This window comes from Haemaphysalis longicornis, unplaced genomic scaffold (assembly GCF_048455015.1).
Source record: "Haemaphysalis longicornis isolate Haplotype H1 unplaced genomic scaffold, Haemaphysalis longicornis Haplotype H1 scaffold_23, whole genome shotgun sequence".
NCBI classification, from domain to species: domain Eukaryota; kingdom Metazoa; phylum Arthropoda; class Arachnida; order Ixodida; family Ixodidae; genus Haemaphysalis; species Haemaphysalis longicornis.
This window is the reverse complement of record NW_027526306.1, coordinates 1,525,674-1,552,164: the sequence shown is the minus strand read 5'-3', so window position 1 is coordinate 1,552,164 and position 26,491 is coordinate 1,525,674. Positions and strand designations below refer to the sequence as shown.

The window sequence follows — 26,491 nt, the reverse complement described above, 5'->3', positions numbered from 1 at the left end:
CTCACCTCAATTCCAAACAAATTTTTGAAGTAGGTACATGCTATTCAGAAAGGACAGGGTTGGCTGCACACACTCCTCTGGGGGTGTGGCCATAATCGCCCGGAAATCCTTAGCATGCCACCCTGTCACTTTGAACACTGTCCTTGAGGCTGTAGCAATTCGCACAATAATATTCAATAGATTGATAACGGTGTGCCCTATATACATTCCTCCTGATCATGCACTTTCGAGCTCTGACTTCGAGGCGCTGGTCGACCAGCTGCCCGAACCATACATCCTAGCAGGCGACCTTAATGCGCACAACTCTCTTTGGGGCTCCTCCAGAACGGATGCCCGAGGTCGCCTGATAGAGAAATTTCTTACATCTTCAGGAGCATGCCTTTTCAACAAAAAACACCCTACATACCATAACTTAGGACATAATACGTACTCGCATCTCGACTTGGCTATTGGTTCTGCACTTCTCTTTCCATGTCTAGAGTGGGGCGTGGGCACGGAACCATATGGTAGTGACCACTTCCCCACTTCCCTAACATACATAGGTAAAGGCCCATGCAGTCCATCTTCCCATAACAGGTTTATTGAATCAAAAGCAAACTGGAGTACATTCACAGAAACATCTAAACTACACCACACAACCATAAAACACCTACACGTTGAGGAAGCAGCTCAACTCATCACGGCGCACATACTCGACGCTGCCGAAAAGTCCATTCCCCAGGCCTCCAGTGCGTCCCGCAACCCAAGGAGGCCCTGGTGGAACGAGGACTGTAGGCGGGCGCGAGAGGCCCAGAACAAGGCGTGGGGTGTCCTTCGCCAGTACCCGATGTCAGATAATCTCATTTCCTTTAAACGGGCAAAAGCTCTTGGGAAGCGTGTGCGTCGTGAGGCGAAAAGGGAGAGTTGGCGCGCCTTCCTCACTTCCATCAACTCATACACCGACACTCACAAAGTCTGGACACGAATACGCAAACGAAAAAGACAACAGACACAGCCTGCCCCTGGTTAGCACAACAGGGGACACACTCGAAGACCAGGCCAACACGCTTGCACAACACTTCGAACACGTGTCCAGCTCAGCACACTACACCAACACTTTGCTTAAACGCAAAGCATCATGTGAGAAGAAGTCCTTGCGAGAGAGTATTCAGTCGAACTCATCTTATAACACCCCCTTTTCACTTCATGAGCTGAAGGTCACACTCGGTGCTTGTAAACCTTCAGCTCCAGGTGCCGACAGGATTTCATACACAAAGATACAACACTTACATGCAGACACACTTGAAACAGTTCTTCACCTTTACAATAAAATATATCTTTCGGGGCACATTCCACGCTCTTGGAGGGAGGCCATAGTAGTGGCTTTCCTAAAGGAAGGGAAGGACCCTTCCTCTCCCGCCAGTTATCGTCCCATTGCCCTGACAAGCTGCATGTGTAAGCTCTTCGAGAAGATGATAAACAGGAGACTCGTGTACTTCTTAGAGTACAACGGTCTTCTCGAGAGCTGCCAGGCAGGCTTCAGGGCGGAGCGATCTACGAACGATCAAGTCGTTGCGTTAGAGTCATATATATAAAGATTCTTTCATCCACAAGCAGTACTGTAAGACAGTATTCTTTGATCTTGAAAAGGCGTACGACACTGCTTGGCGGTACGGCATCCTCAGCGGTTTGAAGTCCTTTGGCATGTCGGGTAACATGATGAAAACGCTTGCCAGTCACCTGTCTGAAAGAACGTTTCGCGTGCAAGTTGGAGCTGCACTTTCTAGGATTCATCTGCAGGAAAACGGCGTGCCGCAAGATGGAGTTTTAAGTTGCACTTTGTTTATTGTGAAAATTAATTCTCTTCGGAAGGCATTGCCACCGTCGATTTTATGTTCAATTTATGTACACGACGTACAATTATCTTTTAAGTCTTGTAACTTGTCTGTCTGCGAGCGGCAAGTCCAGCTTGGTGTAAACAAGCTTGCCGGCTGAGCAGATCGCAACGGTTTTAAATTTAATCCAGGGAAGTGCACTTGTGTTTTGTTTTCCAAGAGGCGTGGCATTCGGCCAGATTCAGACATTGAACTCCACGGTGTCTCTAGTACTGGAAAAAAGGATCACAAGTTCTTAGGTATTATCTTTGAAGAAAAGCTGACATTCATCCCACACATAAAACAACTAAAACATAAATGCTTAAAAACAATGAATATCCTGAAGGTTCTGTCGCACATCTGTTTTGGTGCTGACAAGCAACTTCTCTTACGTGTTTTTACCAGCTTGATAGGTTCACTATTGGACTATGGTAGCGTTGTTTATGGGTCAGCAAGTAAAACATCCCTCAAAATGCTGGACCCAGTGCTCCATCTCGGGCTCCACCTGGCGTGTGGCGCCTTCCGCACTAGCCCGGTCGAAAGCCTCTATGTTGAGTGCAACAAATCGAACCTACAAAGTCCGCGAGCACACACAGATCTCCTTTATGCTTTTAATATTTCATCCATGCCTCACCATCCTTTTAAATCAGTTTTTCGTGATACGTCCATGACTGAACTCCTTTTAAATTGACCATTGTTCTCTGCGCCCTTCTCTTACAGAGTTAGAGAGGAAGCGTCAGAGCTTGCTGTCTCCTTTTTAGATACAATCCAAAGTTCTCTAACGGATTTTATAGCACCATGGCATCTCCACCCTGTATCATGCGACACATCTTTCACACATGTAGATAACAGCCGAGCTCCCACATGTGCAATCCTGCAGCATTTCTTGTATTTGCAGCAGAAGTATGAGTGTTCTGAATTTTATACGGACGCTTCTAGAACTGCTACCTCTGTGTCCTGCGCGGGGCATGGGCCCGGCCTTAGTGTCACTAGAACTCTGAATAGTCATACTAGTATCTAAGGCAGAGGCTTACGGTGTACTTCTTGTTGTCAATCATATTATTTATTTATTTATTTAAAACATACTGCAAGCCCATTGAAGGGCCCAAGCAGGAGGGGCATCACAAGGAAAAAAAAAACATTTGGGCGCAATACACATGGCACACTGATCAAAATAGTTTTAACAAATACAGGAATGCACCAAAGTTACAAAAATACCAATACACGTGGCACACTGTTGGAAATAGATTGTACACATACACAAGAATGCATCAAAATTGAAAAACAATGCCATTCACAATTCCAGTTGTTCAAGGGAGTGAATATTGGACACAGCCGATTCAGTTAGTTTATTCCAATCTGTAATTGAACGCGGAAAAAAGGAAAACTTGAATATGTTAGTTCGACCGCTGTACGGAGTCAAAGATTCGAGGTGTCTATGCCGTGTTTGCCGGGAAGTTAGTGGCTGAAGGAATTCCTCGGGTTTAAGTGAAAGTTTGTTATTTTTAAGCAAGAACAGAAATTTTAACCTATGAATTTGACGGCGTGCTTGAAGTGTTGGAATGCCATGCTCTTCCATTAATCTTGTCGGCGAGTCACTTAAACGATATTTCGAAAAAATGAATCGGACGGATTTACGCTGTATCATTTCAAGAGCAGTGATATTACTTTTAGTGTGAGGATCCCATACAGTGCAGGCGTATTCCAGTCTCGGTCTAATTATGGATGTATAGGCGAGTAGCTTAACGTTTGCTGGGGCCTTTTTAAGCTTGTGTCTGAGGAAGCAAAGGTTTCGGAAAGAAGCTGCACATGTGTTTGATATGTGTTTGTTCCAGCTCAAGCTATTTGTTATAGTGACGCCAAGATATTTGAATTCTGATACTTGTTATAACGGTTGTGACGGAAGATTGTAAGGGAAGGACAGTTTGTTCTTTTTGTTAGTTATGTTCATAAAAACGGATTTTTTGGCATTGAGCTTCATTCCCCATTTATCGCACCACGCCTGAACACAATGAAGATTTCTGTTCAACATTTGTTGATCTTCAGGACATGTTATTTTGTTGTATAGTATGCAGTCATCAGCAAATAATTTAATTTTCACGGAATCACTAATAAGCGTTACAAGATCGTTAATATAAATTAGAAATATATTTCAAAGCCACATCCCACAATTCATTATCTATACTGATTCCCTCAGTGTTGTGCGGGCACTGTCGTCAACAATGCCTTCAAAAAATCACGTTGTCAATCTGATCGTCAAGGGTATTATGTCTGTGTATGTACGCAAATTTGAACTGGTTCTTTGCTGGGTCCCTGGTCACTGTGGTATAGCCGGGAGCGAAGCAGCGGACCGAATGGCTGCTGCTGCTAAACTCTTGAATACAGTAGACATAACCACATTACCCTACACCGACGTGAAACCACACATCAGACAACAACTTCGCAAAACATGGCAAACACACTGGAGTGAACAAACAGACAAACAGACAAGTGAACAAACAAACACACGCAATAGATACTCTGAAGTCGCCTTGGCCAGATTACGGATAGGGCACCCAGATGCAACGCACTCGCACCTTCTCACTGCATCTCCAAGACCTCTGTGCAGCAGGTGCGGAGAGGCCCTATCCGTAGTGCACATACTAATCACATGCAAGGCACTTCACACAACACGACACAAACACTTCAGAGAACTCTACAGACAACATATCCCACATCATCCATCGCTGTTTCTAGGTGACGATGCCAGTGTTTCTGTGAAACGTGTGTTTGAGTATTTGTCAGACGTTAAGTTTTTAAACCTCATTTCCTATCACGCATAATCAAATCTGGCCCTATACACCAGCCATCACCATTATCTTTAACTGATTTTACTCTGTTCGGTTGACACGTTTTTTTACCTACCTTTTTGTGGTAACCACTTCACTTCATTAAATAAACTTTTCTCTGGTGCTTTTTGCCCTTAGTCGGCCTTGCGCTATAAAAAAACCAACAATCATCATCATCATCACTCTTGTCTTTTTATTATAAGGCATAAAAAACAGCAATATCAAAATAGTAAACACCAAAAATAGAGAAATTATGAAGGTCTACTCAATACAGCACCGTGACCCTATTATCTGTAAATTAAAATGAAAAATAAAAAGTGATTACGAGCAAACAAAGTCTAATACTATATGGCCTGTGCGATTACCTGAACAAAGCATAAAAAAAACAACAAAATACCCTGTTTGGTCCGGCGTGTTTCTCAAAGGCCACCAAGGAAACGTAAGGTTGGTGAATCAAAGGAGGGGCTAAGAGTGTTGACGCAACCGTAGAGAAATATACGAAATCCTGTATTTTTATTTGAGCATGATTAACAAAAAACGTAAATTGTGACAGGATGGGCAATTGTCCCGTTGTACTAGCTTACGACTTTCCCTTGTGTGAGATGACCTTTGACGACTTCGACTACTTGACGGTTTCACCTATGACGAGTTGGCTGTGACGAGTTCCCTTGTGACGAGCTCTCCTAGACTCCACCACCTCTATCGGGGTCTCACTACCACTGTCGAACCCTCTTGTTCCAGTCATATAGCACTAATCTTTCAGAGGTTCTTGGCCCAATATTTCTCCAGATGCAAACAATGTGACCCCAAGGTCCGAGTAGGAGTCGCGTGCAAACCACGCGACCACAAAAATTGGGGGGACAAGACTTTGGATCACGTAATGATGAACCATGGCTCAAGGAATATACTTGGCAAAACCAAACTAAACACGCCAATACACATCTAAGGAATATTGCGCAGGGCGTAATAGGGGCAAATTCGGTAATATAGACAAGGGGGACATACTTGCTTGAGTGCAATCAATGAAAACTAAAAAAAATAATCATAAAACAAAGGTGATTCAAAACACGGTGAAGGCGCGTCAACATATATAGACCGGGTTTTTGTATGTAATGCAAGGCCGAGACAATGTAGAATGAAGCTTGCTGCAGGTTATGTTAATGAGATGGCCAGGAAAACAAACTAAACCCCGAAAATTACAATGAAAGCCGCAAAACCACACTTTCGATAAAACGGACGTAGGTGGTTCGATAAACCGGCATTCCATAAAACGGCGTCCGGAAAAACGGCCATTTTTTCGATAAAACGGCGTTCGATAAACTGTCTGGGAACCTCCGTTGGATTGATTCTGAAATCGCGTGAAACGTGTCGGGAACGCGTATGAATATTATTATGTTTTAGTGGCCAATCTAGGTCAATCTCCCTAAATGGCATGCTTGGGGCTTTGCTGTCGCAATGACCTTTACTCCATCATTGTTGCTGTAAGTGGGAGCTTCTTTTCCTTTATTGCCAGTGTTAATCATTGCCCCATCATGCGTTGTATCAGTAGCTTCTTGACGTAGTTTCAATGAGTCAAGGATTTAAGGCGCGTTCGTACCATTTGATTCTGTATCGGTTTTGGTAGCAAAGCTTGTTTATGTGCTTCAGGTACTGCACTGTGAGCGGGCGAAAGTCCAGGCTCTACACAGAGTGTTTGCTACCTTCAGAGTTAATTTGTTTCTTCCTTTACCGTCTGATGGTGTTGGGTTAATGCATTTGTTTGTGCACCAACTTGTGTCTCGGTTTTTCTTCTACAAGTCGGCGGAGCATCCATTTTTACGTGCTGTAATTTAAGAGCGCATAAGTTACCATTTGCCGTTTCTCCTTGTTTCTATGGGTGAGGTGAACCAAAAGCCGCCATGGGGTTTTCTAAAAGAAGTTGTAGATACTTTTCATTTCCTTACTGCGCGGTTTTCTCTGGAGTACCTGTTTAGTCTTTCAAGGACGGCTATGACGAACACTTTAATTCATAATCTATTCCCCGTGCCTCTTTATCGCCAGCCATACTTGCGGGACCATACGAATAATGTTTTAGACCGTGTCAAGCGTATGTGCGTGCCGCCAAATGCCAAAACGTTTTTCTTTAAGCTTCATTCGCAAACGCTTCCAGTTAAAACATGGCTGCGAGACAAAGGAATGTCGATCCCTTGGTCAGACAATTGCCGGTTGTATAACCAACCAGAAACTATTGACCACTGTTTTGTGCTGTGCCGTGACGCGGTGTTTTTCTGGGATATTTTGCAACGGACACTAAAAAAGGACATTGATATCACCCCATACACCATTCGCTTCTTGCCATTTGAGGACGTTAATCGGGTGCCGTATGACGTTTTTGTGCTCCTAGGTTTGTTCAGCTTGTGGAAGTGCCGCATGACTGATCGGCATGCTGAACCACCTAGGCCGACCAAGGTCATTTTTCGGGAACAGGCGGCGTTGGTACGGAGCGTTTACGTTGCGCAGAGTGATCCACCAGAGTGGCTGCATCTTTTGGATGCGTGCGTTTGCTTGCCTGAGTTTTGAATTGGTGCCGACCTTTGTTAGACTGACGTGCTTACCCTTTGCTGTCTGTTAGTGTTTATATTGTGTGTCAATTGTCTTGGCTGACTTCTCTCTAAAATTTCCATGTATTAAAGAAAAAAAACGGTTTTGTGGCGCATTGGGAAGAGCACCGTGTACCTCCCGTTCCGCCCACAGGGTCGACGGATCGAAACCGGGTGCCGCTAACTTTTATTTTTTTATAAGGTAGTGGGAGGGGTGTGGACGGACAACGCCGTATGGAGGGACAAGGCGTGTGAATGAGATGCAGTCACATCTAAAACTGTACATTGGTGAATATCTATACACCAGTTCAAGTCATTGATGAGCAGTCCCGAATTGAAATGAAGCGCTATCAAAATAGTCATAAACTCTCTCCCACCCATCCGTTAGCATAATCGATGCTTTTTTCTATTTGTGCGTATCTTGCTCACTTCCTGCAAAGAGTTTCCTACATATACATAGTAGACGAAAATATGTCACCACTGAAAAGACGAGACGCTCTACAGGGAGCGCTTCGTCATATACCGGGAAGGAGCCTTCAACTTGTCTATGGAACTGCTCATGAACACGCTGGAAAGTAGCCTCGGGCTGCAAAACCAAATAATATTACAGTAGGAAATTTGTCAAATTCGTATTGTTATTATAAAGTTGAAGCTCCAAAACAATTATTTGTCAAGGATTATATACAAGCTTTATACGAGTTGAAAAAGAAACAGATGTGCTATTTTGTTGATTTTGGCTACGAAACAAAAAATAAGCCTTGTGGCGAGCCAAGTCAAGTAGACGAGGAATGTCGCTGGACGCAATGGCGGCGCTCACGACGGCCCGCGGTTGCAGCGCCACCATTTCCTCTAGTATATATTAGTATTGAACTGTATGTCTTGCTCTAATGAATATGAGGGATATGGAAATGGACCCCTTTTCCATAGTGATGGACTCGCACCTGCACACAGCTGAGACATACCAGCAATGTGTCTTCGGAGGCAATAGTAGCAGCTCACGGTCAAATTAGGTGATTCATCGTGCGGATGCGGTAAATATTGCAGATAAACGAATTGTTTTTCAATGGCAGGCCCAGATGCCATCCTAGAGCGGAAGCAACATTATCCACAATTTTCGCAGGATGGTTAAATATGCCCTACAGGCAGAGAACATCAGCAACACTTGAGTGTGTTAAGGAATCACGGGAACTCAATGGGTAAGGCGTTGTGCTCGTGAGACCAAGGGCGCGTTGCGAAACGTGAAAACCAAAAACGGCCAGGCGTTCGAGATTTTGGCGCACGCTAAATATCTTAAGGTGGTCAAAAAAAATCAGGAGCCCTCCGCTGAAGCACCCGTCATAACCGGTGTAGTTTAGGCAAGTGTAATCCCATAGTCAATCAATTGAACAATCAAACAATCACCGACTTGACTGGCTCATCCATAAGGTTTATAAAAAACCTTGTTAAGATCTAGCCTAATTCCTGACGCACCTCCAGCATCGCCTAAAAACTGCCTCACTGACAAGGCCCATTTTGATTGTTTCAGTTCCACACCAGACTCAGCCAATTTTCGACTGAGTAGAGGTGCTAGTCATGTTTAACAGCCGTAGCTGTGTAAAGCAGAAATTCGGTAAGCAGGTTCACAAATCCTGCAAGGCCACTCAAGATTTTCGGCGTTCGTTATTGTTGTTAATATGGGCCACAAGTTATAGGGAACGGCATTTGGTGCAAACTACTGAACAAGAGAGTTGTAAAGGATTTGAGCCATTGTAGTGTTCACAAAATTTATCCTGGGGAAGGAGTACATTTTCATCCAGTTTGGACCAGTGCATGAACCCCGCAAATTGCGCAATGGCGTTGTCTACATTTCGGGGGATAAACGTAAAATGTATTACGGTCATATTCGACCAAACAGGATCAATTCAGATTGAAACTTCGCCTGATGGTTTAACCATGGCTTTCTGCTTACTATTTATGTATCGATTTAGGTTTACAGCTATACAGCCACAGCTATATAGCTATCACCAACACAAAGCTACAGCCCACTTTGTGTAGGCTCAAGCTTTGTGTTGTCGTTTTCCGCCTTCACAGCACAACATGCTCGCCGTGTGTAAAACAACGTGTATGGGGAAATATACATTTTTAGAACCCCTTGCATGCATTCATGCTCAGAAGTTTGTCACGAGGGCGGGTTCAATGTTTAGTGTTATGAATTGTAAGTCTTCTGTGCTTTGCGAACAGGAGATTAAATTTTTGTAATGTAAAAACAGCCTAACAAAACGTGGTTTTCATTTTCAGGAAGAGCTGCATTATTTTATGATCCAGATAGGAAAGTCGCATGCACTCAAAACCCGAAGGAGGTAAGGTCAAATGCATCCTACGCATTTTACGCAATTACACCAGAAAATAAATATGGTCAGAATATTTAGTCGCTTCTACTTTCACTGTGTATAATCGGTTTCCACAAAATACCGTCTTTTTAATACACAAGCTGGTCTTTAATAGAGCAAGAAACCTAACCATGTGTTGCTGTGACATAAAAAGTAAAGCACGGCCCACATGAGCGAACAACGTCGATGAACTTCACGAAGCCGCAGAAGCCGCCCGGACGCACTTCGTACGCGTCATCCACGCGGGCCCTACATAAATTTGTTCACTCTACCGCGAGTGAAAAAATGGTTTTCTCTAGGTGTCTAGCTTAATTGTGTGCCATTTGGTTTCCAATCACCGAGGGCCACCCCACGGCTGCAGTGATGGCTGTTGGCACTTTTGCGCTGTAGCTGTGCTCATGCTGCTGTTGTGATGCCTTCGTTCTCTGAAAGGTCCGGCGTTTAGAAGCGACGTTGAGATCATATCTTGTCGGCGGCCCTGTCCTTCCTGCGCGCGTCCGTCGTCGTCGTCGGCGTCAGCACTCTCCTCCGCTCGCCCCCTCTTCTCTCCGATAGCGAACACTCTCTCGCGAGGGGCCTTGGATTGGATTGGATTGGCTTGGCTTGGCTTTGATTGGATTGGAATTGGACTGGATTGGATTAAAGCGGATTGTGTTGGATTGTGTTGCGTCATAGCCGCGGCAGGCGCACTGGCGCCGGCACGTGCCCAGGTGAGAGCGAACACTCTCTCTCAACATCTGCAGGTATGCAGCACAGCGAGCTCTCACTCAGCCGGTGGGCGGTGCTGCGCATGTGCAGTACTCTCTCTCTCCGCGGTCTCCTCTGCTTCGGGTGCGCTGCTCATATAACCGGTGTTCCGCTTTCCGGCAGCCTTTCGGTCGACGGTTGCTCTCCGGTTGCGCTTGAACCCCCTCAGCGTCGCATCACACCAGGGTTACCGCGAGGGGAGGTGGGCGTAATTTTTTTCTTAATGTCATCAATACAACATAAATTACCACCGCACTTTCTGAGAGTTTGTACAAAATACACTTTTACGCAGCGTGATGCACTCTAAATACAGACCCTTGTCATACTACGAATCTAACAGCACGACTCGGATTTCTTTGGCGAACTGTTGACACCTGGAAGCTTATAACTAAACTATGGGACGTTTAAACGTTTTCTTTCGAGGAAAGAAATATTTATTTTGAATTTCTACCAATAATAAAACTTAACATACTGAACAAAGTTTAGGAATGCTACATGTACCTGCACTAAGTTTCTAACGCATCATATCTGGTTATTCCAAATTCGTGCTAATGTTTTATAAATATTGAATAAACCAAAAAGCACTTGTAATAGACGCTTTAACAATGTCCTTCTTGAAGCTCTAAAATTGGTCGTACTCCATCACACATAAACCGGGAAACACTTGAGCGACTTCTAGCTTTGATAAAAGGACAATGTCAGCTGCCGGGGCATTATGATAGCTTCTAACATGTTTCTATAGATGCCTGGGCATCTAACTGGTTGTGTGGTGAGGTGCCTCATTTGATTTATAACAATCTGTATATAACTATTATAATTGTTGATTTATAACTAACAATCTGTATTTCCGGGATTACGTCTCGAATTCTAGTATTGTGCATGTAATGCCGAACCGTCTCCGGGCAGGCCTTTTTTATACAAGAAAAAAAAACTTCGAACAAGGTAGAAACCATGATTGTTGCCAACGTTTCAGCAAAGATGCTTGCCTGCGTCCTGATGAAGGAAACGAAAGAAAATGGGAGATGTGGGGCTCGGTGAAAATAAGACATAAAATACGGGTTGGCAGCCAAGAAAACCTAGGAAAAAACAGATAAAGAATTGTTTCAGTCAGAAAGAAAGCGGTGAAAAAATTCCCGTCGGGTGGGATACAAACCCACGACCTCCAGAATACCGGTCTGATGTGATAACCACTACGCTACCGGCAGGGCTGTTTCCCCATCACTTCCTCGGGTATTTATGTTAGGGTATTTTTTGTTTCCTGTACTTGGGGTGGTAGCCAGCGCCACTCAGACTACTCGGGGTGAAGGGGACATTCTTTTTAACCCCCCTGCCGCGACTCGAGTGTCTACGACTTGTCAAGAGTGGTGGACCAGCGTTGAACCCTCTTAAGCTACCTTTGGCACCAAGACTTCCAGAACAGACGCCTTCGCTAACGATGTAGCGAATCAGAAAACGGGAAATGAGGGGCTCGGTAAAAATAAGACAGAAAGTAGGGGTTGGCAGTCAAGAAAACCTGGCAAAGCAAAGGGGAGGTTGTGGTGGGTCATAGAAACAGATGAAGAATTTTTTTAGTCAGAAAGAAAGTGATGAAAAAATGCCCGCCGGGTGGGATCCGGCGGGCATATATAAATATATATATATATATATATATAGAGAGAGAGAGAGAGAGACGTACAAGACGAGGGATTCCGTAAGGACACATATCAAAGTTGCAGTCCTTATTGCCAGTGCTGTTTTGCGTTTTAACAGTGTTATTTTTATAGTGCCGAATGATGTATGATTGCCTTTTTTTTATGCAAGTATCAATAATTGAAAATCCAAGTCGAAAAAAAATGCGCCGTTTTTTCCGGAAGCGGGAATCGAACCCACAACCTCCGCATAACGCGTGCGGTGCTCTACCATTGAGATAGTTCCGCGGCGACTCCTCGTTCGACTATACCGCGGGGTTTTGTATTTACGACTGCTCAGAGCCCGGTCAACTAGCGCCGCCCCTCGACCACCGCGGAAAGACGTAGAACGTCTTTTCCCAGCGGCCGCACGTAAGACGTGGTCGGAAGTCGGGGATAGCCAAAGGCATTTCAGACTGCTGGACCCAGAACCCTCGTAATGCATTTTGTAGAACAGAGACGTACGAGACGAGGGATTCCGTAAGGACACATATCAAAGTTGCAGTCCTTATTGCCAGTGCTGTTTGGCGTTTTAACAGTGTTTTTTTTATAGTGCCGAATGATGTATGATTGCCTTTTTTTTATGCAAGTATCAATAATTGAAAATTCAAGTCGAAAAAAATTGCGCCGTTTTTTCCGGAAGCGGGAATCGAACCCACAACCTCCGCATAACGCGTGCGGTGCTCTACCATTGAGATAGTTCCGCGGCGACTCCTCGTTCGACTATACCGCGGGGTTTTGTATTTACGACTGCTCAGAGCCCGGTCAACTAGCGCCGCCCCTCGACCACCGCGGAAAGACGTAGAACGTCTTTTCCCAGCGGCCGCACGTAAGACGTGGTCGGAAGTCGGGGATAGCCAAAGGCATTTCAGACTGCTGGACCCAGAACCCTCGTAATGCATTTTGTAGAACAGAGACGTACGAGACGAGGGATTCCGTAAGGACACATATCAAAGTTGCAGTCCTTAACAGTGTTTTTTTATAGTGCCGAATGATGTATGATTGCCTTTTTTTATGCAAGTATCAATAATTGAAAATTCAAGTCGAGAAAAAATGCGCCGTTTTTTCTAGTAAATATAAATAGCTCAGAAAGTGAAGGAGAACACAGTCGCCCAGATAGCCGAATTGGTAAGGCATTCGACATGTAATCGAAAGGCGTGGGTTCGGTTCCCACTCTGGGCGCGTGTTTTTCTTTCTTTCTTTCTTCTGTATATGTAAAAAAATGTTTACCTCATTAACCGTAGTTGAAAAGAAAAGAGCCTAACCGCACCCCTATGCCTCCTTTGGCGTTGTAGACTGCTGACCTATCTTTCTGTATTTCCTCAACGAGCCCCTCATTTCCTTACTACATTATTCTGCGAAAGCGTAGCGAGGGTCTCGGCTCTGGCAGCCTTGATGCCTAGGTAGCATAGGAGGGTTTCCCGCCAGTTACCCGCTCATGACAGGCTGTAGACTTTCGAGTCACGCCCCGGGGGTAGAAAAGAAGGTCCCCTTCTCCCCGTGTAGTCAGAGTGGCACTGGCTACCACCCTCAAGCGTCAGATACACTTCTAGTAAATATAAATAGCCCAGAAAGTGAAGGAGAACACAGTCGCCCAGATAGCCGAATTGGTAAGGCATTCCACATGTAATCGAAAGGCGTGGGTTCGGTCCCCACTCTGGGCGCGTGTTTTTCTTTCTTTCTCTCTTCTGTATATTAAAAAAATGTTTACCTCATTAACCGTAGGTGAAAAGAAAAGAGCCTAACCGCACCCCTATGCCTCCTTTGGCGTTGTAGACTGCTGACCTATCTTTCTGTATATATATATATATATATATATATATATATATATATATGTGTATATCTTTAGCAGTTAAGAAGTTTTGGACTACCGTAGCAATAGATCAAAACTTGAGTGCAGACACTTGGAGAACACACAACACGGGTTTTATTTTTCAGAACAGTTTCGAAAGGAGAACCCTTCTTCGGGGGTTGTCTTAGAAAAGACAGAAAAACGCTTACACACACTTTGCCTCCGAATGCTTCCCTTTCTTCTCAACCTCCCCAATGAGAACTCTCGGGGAGAGTAAAAGAGCGGGAGAGTAAGAATAACATGTCGTAACAATACTACCGAATTTGGGAAAAAGCAAGAAAAGAGGAATGGCGAGAGGAAAGTTGCAAATGGGAAGGAGGCACAGTTGCGGCATTGATATACAGAAAACAGACGCATAAAGTTCAACCAGTGTGCTTGTACAGAAAAAACGCCGTGCTGCGTCTGGATGCGAAGGGAGAGACAGAGATAGAGAGAGATACATAACATTTGGAAAGCCAAAGCTCGAAAATTTAAAGAAAATGCTCTGGATGGCAGAGAAGCATGCCAACCTCTGCCTACTGGTGATGAATGGTAAAAAAGAGCGAAAAAGATGCATTTGTTAATGGCTGTTTGAGACCGCCGTTAGACAGAGACAAGTACCACATGGCCGTAGGTGGCCGAAGGAAGCTTATCGGGAAAAGAAACATGCGTGGACCACCTTGAAAAAAAGGATCAGTCAGTCCCCAATGCGAGGAGGCTCGTACGGGTCCGTCTGAGTGAAATGGTCCGGAAAGGTTTCGTAGAAACTGATTTACGCCTTGTAAAGAACCACAGGCGGAGAAGGATTTATCACCTCACTGCCGCCGGAGGGGCAGTTGCCACGCCGACCTTCCCGCACCCGCCCCCCCACACCCCTCCAACCCCCTCGTCTCACAGATGCCGGCACACCGCGGTTCCCCTAACGGGCGAAAGATTAATTCTAAAAACATAAGAGAGACAGAGAGAGAGAGAGAGAGAGAGAGAGAGAGAGAGAGAGAGAGAGAGAGAGAGAGAGAGAGAGAGAGAGAGAGAGAGAGAGAGAGAAAAGAAGCTATGTCATAATTATTCCTTTCGCCCTCCCTCAAAACATCTCAGGGAGGCTACGTCAGTTTTGATTCGCAAACGTCAGAAATTTATGTATAAAGAATGATTGTCTTTGTTCCCGCTCGTACGTGCTGCGGAAGCCGGACTGAATTAAGACGGCCTGTATTTTTGGAAACCAGTGACCCGGGAGTTGGAGATGCCTGGACCGCGGAAGGCGGGGAGGCCCTTCACGTGTGACTTGTGATTGTTAAACCTTTTACGGAAAGATGTTTTTGTTTGGCCAATATAGTCCTCCTCACAGACAAGGTGGCGGAGTTTGTAGATTACATTAGGGGTGTCACAGTTGAGGTTGTCTTTGATTTTATAGTTAAAGGTTGACCTGGTGGCCTGGGCAACTTTAGTGGTGTCTGTCCATGTGGGAACCAATTTAAAGCGCGGTTTGCCACATGGCCGGCAGCCTAGAGTTCGCTCAGGTACTTCTGTTTTCGCCCCGACCGAAAGGTCCTTTAAGTTTCTGGCCCGTCTGTACACAGCACGGGGGGTGGGGGCGCTGAAAAACAGCCGACAAGCACTCACTCTGCCTTATGATGATAAAATGTCGTCTCGGGATATTGTTTACTTGGGAAGTTTTGGACGAGTACGTAAAGACTAAGTTAGTCTCATGGTGGCTTTCTTTTGGGGTTTTAGTCAGAATGTCTTCTCTTTGTAAAGTGCGTGCTCGGCTAATCACATCGTCAATACTTTCTTCTGGATATTTTTGACCAATCAGGGCAGTCTTCAGTTCCTCAGCATGTTTTTCGAAATCGTCCTGTTCAGAGCATATCGTGCGGTACCGGTGTGCTTGTGAGTAGGGCATACTTGTTTTACAATGACGCGGATGGTTGCTTAGACGTGAAGATATTGTTGGTGGTCAGTGGGCCTCCTGTAGAATGTTGTTGAGACTCTCCCTTGGTCCAATGTGAGCGTGACATCCAACAAATTTATGGTTTCAGGTGGTATCTGAGAGGTCAGTTTGATTGATGGATGCTCGGAGTTGATTTGTGAGATAAATTTTCTGAGGCTTGCCTCATCATTATTCCAAATGAAGATGTATTCGAGGAATTGTTCATAAATGATAGGTTTTGGACAGCATTTTGCTATAAACTCTGTTTCTAATAACGCCATAAAGATATTGGCGTATGTATGTGCCATTTTGGAACCCATGGCTGTGCCGTTAATTTGGAGGTAGTGGCTAATGTCGAATTCATAGTGATTGTACTCAAGGACGAGGTGGAGGAGGGTATAAATATATATATATATATATATATATATATATATATATATATATATATGTACATGCCATCACATTATCATCTACATCAAGGCAACGTCATCAGCAAATCTGAGGTTTCTGAGGTATTCTCCATTAAGTACTCCCACCTGTTCCCAATCCAACGTTCTGAATACTTCTGTAAGCATGCTGTGAATAACATTGAAGAGAGTGTGTCTCCTTGTCTTACGCCCTTCCTTATATGTACTTTACTGCTCTCCTTTTGGAGGATGATGGTAGCTGTGGACCCATTGTAGATATTCTCTAGTATTTTTACAATATGCTCATCTACTTCCTGGTTACGTAATGCCGGAATAACTGCTAGGGTTTCGACCGAGTGGAATGCTATCTCATAATCTATAAAGGCTATATATAGGGGTTCAGAATACTCAGCGCACTTCTCTATCACCTGATTGATCGTGTGAATATGGTCCATTGTTGAATAACCTTTACGGAACCCTGCTTGTTCTTTAGGTTGACTGAAATCCAAGGTTGCAGAGATTCGGTTACCGATTACCTTGGTAAATACCTTGTAGACGACTGACAGTAAGCTGCTCGGCCTGTAATTTTTCAGGTGCTTCATGTCACCTTTCTTATAAATTCGGGTGATGTTCGCGTTCTTCCAAGATTCCGGTACGCTTGCAGTAATTACGCATTGCGTATACAGGTTTGCCAGTTTTTCAAGTACAATTTCTCCTCCATCCTTCAAGAGGTCTGCTGTTATCTGACCCTCACCAGGTGCTTTGCCCGCTTTCATTTCTTTCAAAGCCTTCCTTACTCCTTCGGTACTTACTGGTGGGTCGTCTATCTCCTCTGAACTACTTCCTCGTTTGGCATTATCCTGGATGTCCCAGCTAATGTACAGATCCCTATAGAACTCCTCGTCCACTGTGACTACGTTATCCCTATTTGTGATGACATTGTCTTTCTTGTCTTTAAGTGCATACTTGTGATTTTCCCCACGCCAAGACGCCTCTCTACTGCTTTCAGGCTACCTCCGTTCTTTACAGCGTATTCGATCCTCTCCATATTATACTTCCGTATGTCAGCTGTCTTACACTTATTGATTAACTTAGAAAGCTCCGCTAGTTCTATTCCGTCAGCTGGGGTTAAGATTGTCATTGTTTGCCCTTTTCTAATTAGAACTTTCGTCTCCTGGGAAGGTTTACCAGTATCCAGTCTAGCCATCGCGCCCCCGACTTCTACTGCACACTCCGTGATAATGCGTGTAAGGTTGTGGCTGGCTTCCTATGTCCTAAGCTCGGCTTCCTCAGTAAGAGCTGAGTAGCGGTTCTGCAACGCGATCCTGAATTCTTCCGCTTTACGCCTTTCCGTTACTTCATTTTTCGGCTTCTTTCGTACTAGCTTGTTATGGTCCCTCCTCAAATCTAGCTTAATTCGAGATCTTACCATACGATGGTCACTACACTACACCTAACCCTTCCAAGCACTTCCACATCCTTCACAACGCCAGGGTTACCGCATATATGAAGTCTGTTTCATTTTTATGGTCCCCATTCGGGCTCCTCCACGTCCACTTCCGGCTCTCCCGTTTACAGAAGAAGATATTCATTAGGCGTAGGTTATTCCTTTCTGCAAACTCGACTAGTAGGTCCACACTGCTATTTCTACACCCAGGCCAAAGTTCCCAACTACCTTGTCTCCAGCCTGATGCTTGCCTAGTTTAGAATTGAAATCTCCCATAACTACGGTATACTGTGTTTTTAATTTAGCCATTGCCGATTTCACATCTTCATTGAAACCTTCCACTGCCTGGTCGCCATGGCTATATGTGGGTGCATAGCACTGTACCACCTTCAGCTTGTACCTTTTATTGAGCCTAATTACACGACCTGCTGCCCTTTCCTTAATTATTTGTATTCTTCTATGTTGCCAGCTATGCTTTTATTGACTAGAAATCCCACGCCCAGTTCTCTTCTGTCCTCTAGACCACGGTAACATGAAACGTGTCCATTTTTCAGCACCGTAAAGGCTTCACCTGTTCTCCTAACTTCACTAAGCCCTCTGACAACCCATTTGATGCCCTGAATTCCTCGAACAACACCTCTAGACTAGCTTCACTAGATAAGATTCTCGTGTTAAACGTTGCCAGCTTCAGATTCCAATTGCGGGCTGTCCGGGTCCAGGTAATCTTAGCACCCCTGCTGCGTCACAGGTCTGACCGCCAACGTTGTCAGTTGCTTCGCAGACACTGGAGACTGAGGGCCGTGGGTTAATTTGCGTATTCATAGGAGGTTGTGGCCGTTACTACACCAGGGTGGCCAATCCAGCTCTGGTGAGGAAGTGCGTTACCGGTAATGGTCGCCGGGGTCAGGCCGCACCCCAAGCCCCAACTGCAATTCCATAATTGCGAGGTTTTCTTGTTTTTTTGTGCGGATTGTCCGGAACGGGGTTTCGAACCATGGTCTTTCTACACGCGAGGTGGAAAATCAAAAGTTGCGCTGGGCGCATATTGTAAAAAAACACCCAGCTTATTTTCTTCGCGCGGCGGAGACTGAGCTGGGTTCCGGGAGTCTGTGCGAACGCGAATGCGCTTGTGCCATCTGAGATGGCTTTTAAATACACGTCAGAGGATTAACGCGCTCGAGAAGTTTCTGGATTAGACTTCCTTCGCTGAGTGGCCAGTGACCTACTAAGAAATGGAAAAATAAAAAGGTGCACGGGGGCACATACCGTTACCTCGTTTTCTAAACACGCAGCGTATTTTTTTTTCTTCACGCGGCGGAGACTGCATGAGTTGGGTCCTGGGCGTCTGTGCGAACGCGAATGCGCACGTGCCTTCTGAGTTGGCTCTTTAAATACACGTCATGGGATTAACGTGCTCGAGAAGTTTCGGGATTGGAATTTCTTCGCTGACGACCAGTGGCCTACTAAGAAAGAGAAAATTAAACACAAAATAATAATAGTAAAAAAAGTTGCGCGGGGCCGCATACCGTAACCTTGTTCTCTAAACACGCAGCATATTTTTTCTTCACGCGGCGGAGACTGCATGAGCTGGGTCCTGCGCGTCTGTGAGAACGCGAATGCGCACGTGCCTTCTGAGTTGGCTTTTAAATACACGTCAAGGGATTACACGCTCTAGAAATTTCGGGATAAGAATTCCTTCGCTAAGGGGCCAGTGGCCTACTAAGAAAGAGAAAAATAAAAAGTTGCTCGGGGGCACTTACCGTAACCTTGTTCTCTAAACGCGCATCGTATTTTTTCTGCATGACTGCATGAGCTGGGTCCTAGGCGTCTCTGCGAACGCGAATGCGCACTAGCCTTCTGAGTTGGCTGTTAAATACACGTCAGGGGATTAACGCGCTAGAGAAGTTTCGGGATTAGTATTTCTTTGCTGAGGTCCAGTGGCCTCCTAAGAAAGAGAGAGAAAAAACATTACGCCCACCTCCCCTCGCGGGAACCTTGGTGTGATGCGACGCTGAGGGGGGTTCAAGCGCAAGCGGAGAGCAACCGTCTACCGAAAGGCCGCTGGAGAGCGGCACACCGGTTATATGCACAGCGCGCCCGAAGGACAGGAGACCGCGGAGAGAGAGAGTACTGCACATGCGCAGCACCGCCCACCGGCGTAGTGAGAGCTCACTGGGCCGCACACCCGCAGATGTTGAGAGAGAGTATTCGCTCTCACCTGGGCACGCGCCGGCGCCAGTGCGTCTGCCGCGGCTATGACGCATCACAATACAACACAATCCACTTTAATCCAATCCAATCCAAATCCAAATGCAATCCAATCCAAGCCAAGCCAAGCCAAGCCAATCTAATCGAATCCAACCCAATGCCCCTCGCGAGAGAGTGTTCTTTTTCGGAGAGGAGAGGGGGAGCAGAGGAGAGTGCGGACGCCGACGACGGACGCACGCAGGAAGGACAGGGCCGCCGAGAAGAGATGCTCTGAGCGTCGAATCTAAAAAGTTGCCCGGGCGCACATATCGTAACCTTGTTCTCTAAACGCGCATCGTATTTTTTCTTCATGCGGTGGAGACTGCATGAGTTGGGTCCTGGGCGTCTCTGAGAACGCGAATGCGCACTAGCCTCCTGAGTTGGCTGTTAAATAAACGTCAGGAAATTAACGCGCTAGAGAAGTTTCGGGATTTTATTCCTTCGCTGAGGTCCAGTGGCCTCCTTAGAAAGAGAGAGAAAAAACATTACGCCCACCTCCCCTCGCGGGAACCCTGGTGTAATGCGACGCCGAGGGGGGTTCAAGCGCAACGAAGAGCAACCGTCTACCGAAAGGCCGCCGGAGAGCGGTATACCGGTTATATGCGCAGCGCGCCCGAAGGAGAGGAGACCGCGGAGAGAGAGAGTACTGCACATGCGTAGCACTGCCCACCAGCGTAGTGAGAGCTCACTGGGCCGCACACCCGCAGATGTTGAGAGAGAGTGTTCGCTCTCACCTGGGCACGCGCCGGCGCCAGTGCGTCTGCCGCGGCTATGACGCAACACAACCCAACACAATCCACTTTATTCCAATCCAATCCAAATCCAAATGCATTTCAATCCAAGCCATACCAAGCCAAGCCAATCTAATCGAATCCAACCCAATGCCCCTCGCGAGAGAGTGTTCTCTTTCGGAGAGGAGAGGGGGAGCAGAGGAGAGTGCGGACGCCGACGACGGACGCACGCAGGAAGGACAGGGCCGCCGAGAAGAGATGCTCTGAGCGTCGCATCTAAAAAGTTGCTCGGGCGCACATATCGTAACCTTGTTCTCTAAACGCGCATCGTATTTTTTCTTCATGCGGTGGAGACTGCATGAGCTGGGTCCTGGGCGTCTCTGAGAACGCGAATGTCCACTAGCCTCCTGAGTTGGCTGTTAAATACACGTCAGGGGATTAACGCGCTAGAGAAGTTTCGGGATTAGTATTCCTTCGCTGAGGTCCAGTGGCCTCCTAAGAAAGAGAGAGAAAAAACATTACGCCAACCTCCCCTCGCGGGAACCCTGGTGTGATGCGACGCTTAGGGGGGTTCAAGCGCAAGCGGAGAGCAACCGTCTACCGAAAGGCCGCCGTAGAGCGGCATACCGGTTATATGCGCAGCGCGCCCGAAGGAGAGGAGACCGCGGAGAGAGAGAGAGTACTGCACATGCGCAGCACCGCCCACCGGCGTAGTGAGAGCTCACTGGGCCGCACACCCGCAGATGTTGAGAGAGAGTGTTCGCTCTCACCTGGGCACGCGCCGGCGCCAGTGCGTCTGCCGCGGCTATGACGCAACACAATCCAACACAATCTACTTTAATCCAATCCAATCCAAATCCAAATGCAATCCAATCCAAGCCAAGACAAGCCAAGCCAAGGCAAGACAATCTAATCGAATCCAACCCAATGCCCCTCGCGAGAGAGTGTTCTCTATCGGAGAGGAGAGGGGGTGCGTGGGAGAGTGCGGACGCCGACGACGGACGCACGCAGGAAGGACAGGGCCGCCGAGAAGAGATGCTCTGAGCGTCGCATCTAAAGAGTTGCCCGGGTGCACATATCGTAACCTTGTTCTCTAAACACGCAGCGTATTTTTTCTTCACGCGGCGGAGACTGCATGAGCTGCGTCCTGGGCGTCTGTGCGAACGCGAATCAGTTATGTATGTATATATAGTTATTTAGGAAAACATCGGGTCGTTGAGGAAATACGGAAAGATAGGAGATAGATCGGCAGCCTACAACGCCAAGGGAGGCATAGGGTAGTTGGGTTCTTTGTTTACTCAGGTAGTTAAGGTAATTTTTTTAAATACAAGTAACGAAGAAACAAAGATAAACATGTGCGAATAGCGGGCCGTGTATTCGGTCTTCACTCTGGGCGCATGTTATTCTTTCTTTATTTCTTTCTTACGTATATTTTAAAAATGGTAACTTCAACTACCTACCTTTCCGTATGTATATATATATAGAAATATAATAGAAGAAGACGCAGAAAAACGCTCGGCGTCTGGTCTCGCCGAACCCTGCTCCCGGCTAACCCCTCCCTAACCAGCTACCCAGGCGTCGGCTCTCTCCTTTACAAATGGTAGAGGAGCCGGGGTATCGATCCAGTCCTGGAACTCCGGAGCCGCAAACTCCCCGCAGTCATGAACACCGAAGGCAGCCAGAGCGCTACGCCCTCGATACCAACTGTGATGTGCTCTGTTGCGATACGTGAGCGAGATCCACAGGCCTTCAGCGGCACCGATGAAAATGACGCGGAAGATTGGCTGTACTCATTCGAGCGAGTGAGTGCACATAATCAATTGAACTAAGCTATGAAACTAAGCAAAGTGAGCTTCTCCCCGCACGCCGTCGCTGAACTTTGGTACGGGAACAACGCGGATGGCTTCAAGGCATGCGCTGAGATCACGGCTAATTTTTCGGTTACGTTTGGCCGTCCAGCATTCCGAAAGCTTCCCGCCGAACAGCGCTCGCGCGAACGTGCACAGCGCGCGGGTGATACGTTTACAAGTTATATTGAAGATGTTGCCGACCTCTGCAAACTTATAAACACCGGTATGACTGAACACAATAAATTTAAGAACATTCTGAAGGGCATTGACGACGCTTTTCAGATGTTGCTGGCTAAAAACCCGCAGACTGTTGCCGACATTATTAGTAATTGCAAGATTACGAGGAGATCCCAAAGAGCGGGTGCTCTCAAGGCGCAACGTCATGAATGAGCCCTTGCCAAGCCTAGCCACTGATGCCCACGAGAATCCTGCCACGCTCCAGCACATGCAGGAATTGGTGCGAGAAGAGGTTGCTCGGCAACTGTCTCTTCTTCCGTACTCGGAAGCGCCGCGCACCACACTTGCCGCTACTGTTCGAAACGTCATCCAAGAGCCGGTTGCCGAAGGACTCCGTTGTGTACGTCTGCATCGTCATTTGGCCGCTCCTTTGACCTACGCCGACACCACCGCTAAATCATTTGCCCACGTCGCTGCGCCCGGGCCTTTCCACGACGCCCCGCAGACACCATACACTGAGTCGCAGCGAGGCTCAGAACCGGATTTCCCATATCTGCCCCTCCCTTCACTACTGTGAGGCCATCGCCGCGTTCAGGATATCAAGCTGACAATCCCTGGCGCACGGCCGGCAACCGTCCCATTTGTTTTTCGTGTTGCATTCCGGGACACGTGGCTCGGTACTGCCGTCGTAACATGGTACCTGAGGGAGGAATTCCCCTGAATAATTACCGTTCCTCGCCGCTTTTCAATCTGCCGCCCACTCGTCTCCTGCTCGAGTCTGACCAGTCTGACCACCGCGGCTTCAACAATCGTCGTTCCATATCCCCACGGCGACGCTCTCTGTCCCCTATGCGCCGCCGTTCTGCATCCAGCGATGCTAAAAGAAAGCCGCAGTTCCGGAGGCAAGAACTGCGTCGTCATCAAACTGCCGAAGACGTAACTTTTCACCGTCCAGTGCAATTTACGTCGCTGTCATACGTGTCGCTACGGTCGCACTCATCGACACTGGTGCTGCCATTTCGGTTGTACATGAACAATTATGCCGCCATTTAAAGAAAGTGACGGCGCCACATTTGGGACTATCATTACGCACCGCTACCGCACAACCCATTTATCCCTTATGCGCATGCAGCGCACGAGTCGTCATTCAGGAAATTCTGCACGTCATGGAGTTCATTGTTCTCTTATTGTGCTCGCATAAAATTTATTAGGTTGGGATTTCCTGTCACAAAACAGAGCTGTTATCACTTTCGCCCTTGCTGAAGTTGAATTCGTCCCGTTTCTGGATCTTCCTGCTAGCAGTTCGCATTTTCAAAAACTTGTCGTTGCTTAGGATACCAACATTCCACCATCCGCTGCCGTCCTCGTGAGTTTATCCTGCAGCGCTGTCTCTGAGGGAAACGTTCTCTTTGCATCGTCCTCCCTGTTCGTTTATCGATGGCCTCTTCCGTTGCCGTTCGCCATTTTGGCTGTTATGACTGGCCGCACCAGAATTGTTGTCGCTAATCCCGACTCTTGCAGCAGTTCCTTGCTCCGCGGTGAATGTCTCGGCACCATCGAGCCCACAGGCTCTTCCGTCGTCGTAAATGTGTTCGACAATTTGCCCCACGTTGATATCGACGCGGTCTCATCTCCATGTCCAACGTCGCCGCCTCCCTCAGAAGTTTTCCGTCATGCTATCGACGAAAATCTCACTCCACAAGAAGGAAACCAACCTCTACAGGTACTGCATCAATTTCAGTCGTTCTTCGATCCTGCAAAGACATCACTCGGCCGAAGGTCAACTGTAACACACCACATCGACACCGGATGCCACGCACCTATACGGCAGTGACCCTACCGCGTGTCTGCAACTGAACGTCGCATCATTGACGATCAGGTACACGATATTATGCAGCGCGGGGTTATCCGCCCATCAAACAGTCTATGGGCCTCCCCTGCTGTACTTGTCAAGACGAAAGACGGCTCCATCCGCTCCTGTGTTGACTATCGACGTCTAAATGAGATTACTCGCCAGGATGTCTACCCTTTGCAACGAATAGATGATGCCCTGGACTGCTCGTAGGGAGCTGAATTTTTCTCCTCCATCGACTACCGCTCAGAATATTGGCAAGTCCCCATCGCAGACACAGATCGACCCAAAACGGCATTCGTTACTCCCGACAGCTTGTTCGAATTTAACGTCATGCCGTTCGGTCTTGTAACGCGCCCGCAACATTTGAAAGAATGATGGACAACTTTCTTTGTGGCCTGAAGTGAAAGACTTGCTTGTGCTACCTTGACGACTTCATGGTATTTTCTCAGGATTTCTCGACGCATCTCCTTCGCCTAGACCAAATACTGACGTGCATGTCGGCAGCACGACTCCAACTAAATTTTAAAAATGTCATTTTGGTGCTCGGCAGCTTATTATGCTGGGCCACATCATTAGCCAGGACGGAATCCTTTCCGAACCAGCTAAGCTTCGTGCAGTGGCGGAATTCCCGACATCTACCACATAGAAAGCTCTACGCAGCTTCCTCGGCCTGTGCTCTTATTTTCGCGCTTCATCCTCAAATTTGCATCTATTAGCGCTCCGTTAACTAAGCTCCTCGGCGACGACAATGGCCTCTCAGCGTGGTCACCGGCTTGCGACGACGCGTTTACCCCACTAGGCCGTCTGTTGACATCTTCGCCGATCTTGAGACATTTCGATCCCACGGCCCCAACGTAAATCCACACTGACGCCAGCGGCATCGGGCTGGGAGCAGTCCTAGCGCAGAAGAAGAGCCGATTTGATGAATATGTTGTAGCCTACGCTAGTCGCACCCTCACGAAAGCAGAAACAAACTATTCAGTCACTGAGAAAGAATGTCTAGCCGTCGTTTCGGCCTTTACGAAGTTCGGCCCTTACCTCTATACCCGCCTATTCGACGTTTTAACTGACCATGCGCTTTTCTGGTTGTCCTCGAAAAAACATCCAGCGGGTCGTCTTGCGCGGTGGGCTCTTCGTCCAAAGGACTAAAATATTCGTGTTCTATACCGCTCAGGCCGCAAGCACAACGATGCTCATGCCCTTGCACGTTCTCCTTTGCCGTCTGATGCTGACAGCTTTTCCAGCGCAAGCTGCTATGTAGCCTCCCTGGACGCTGACTCCATGCGAACCGAGCAACGCAAAGACCAGTAGATCGCTGCCCTTTGCGATTATCCCTGCAATGCCACCCCAAATGCAGCGTCTCGCACATTTCGCCGCCAAGCATCTCACGTTGCCATTCATACCAACGCGTTGTATCGACGCAACTATGACTCCGACGGGTGCAAGTGGCTTCTCGTCATCTCCCGCCACTTGCGCTCAGAAATACGTGGTTCCTTTCACACCCAGCATCGTTGTGCCCACGCCAGTGTCCTGAAGACCTACCGACGTCTTCGGCTCCGCTACGGCTGGCGGAGAATGTACAGCTTTGTGCGCCAGTCCGTTCGCTCTTGCATACACTGTCAGCGCCGTAAATCCCCACTTCAGCGTTCGTCCGGAACCATGCAACCATTACCTTGTCCAGTGAGACCATTCGACCGCATCTGAATTGATCTGTATGTGCCTCTCCCTTGCACCACGGATGGCAACCGCTGGTTCACCGTTGCTGTTGACCACCTTACTCGGTACGCCGAGATTGCTGCGTTACCCGCTGCTACAGCCCGCGACGTTGCGTCCTTCCTTCTTTGCCATTTTATTCTACGTCATGGAGCGCCCCGCGAACTTATCAGTGACTGGGATAAGGTTTTCCTATCGGAAGTCTATGAGGCGCTATTGACAGCATGCCGTACCCTCCACCGTACCACTACAGCCTACCATCC

General features: G+C 47.2%; 1 long non-coding RNA gene and 1 other non-coding gene across 2 annotated transcripts in view; both read left to right on the top strand.

Annotated features, from left to right (window-relative positions):
• The window catches only part of LOC144172518 (uncharacterized), a 75,588-nt gene that overhangs the window by 14,401 nt on the left and 34,696 nt on the right, over positions 1–26,491 (top strand). Inside the window, exon 2 of the long non-coding RNA XR_013323028.1 lies at positions 9,538–9,599. This is a non-coding gene — a long non-coding RNA (uncharacterized LOC144172518). The remainder of the gene's footprint in view (positions 1–9,537; positions 9,600–26,491) is intronic.
• Trnat-ugu (transfer RNA threonine (anticodon UGU)) lies at positions 13,154–13,225 on the top strand. The gene has a single exon. It is a non-coding gene; the product is annotated as a tRNA-Thr (tRNA).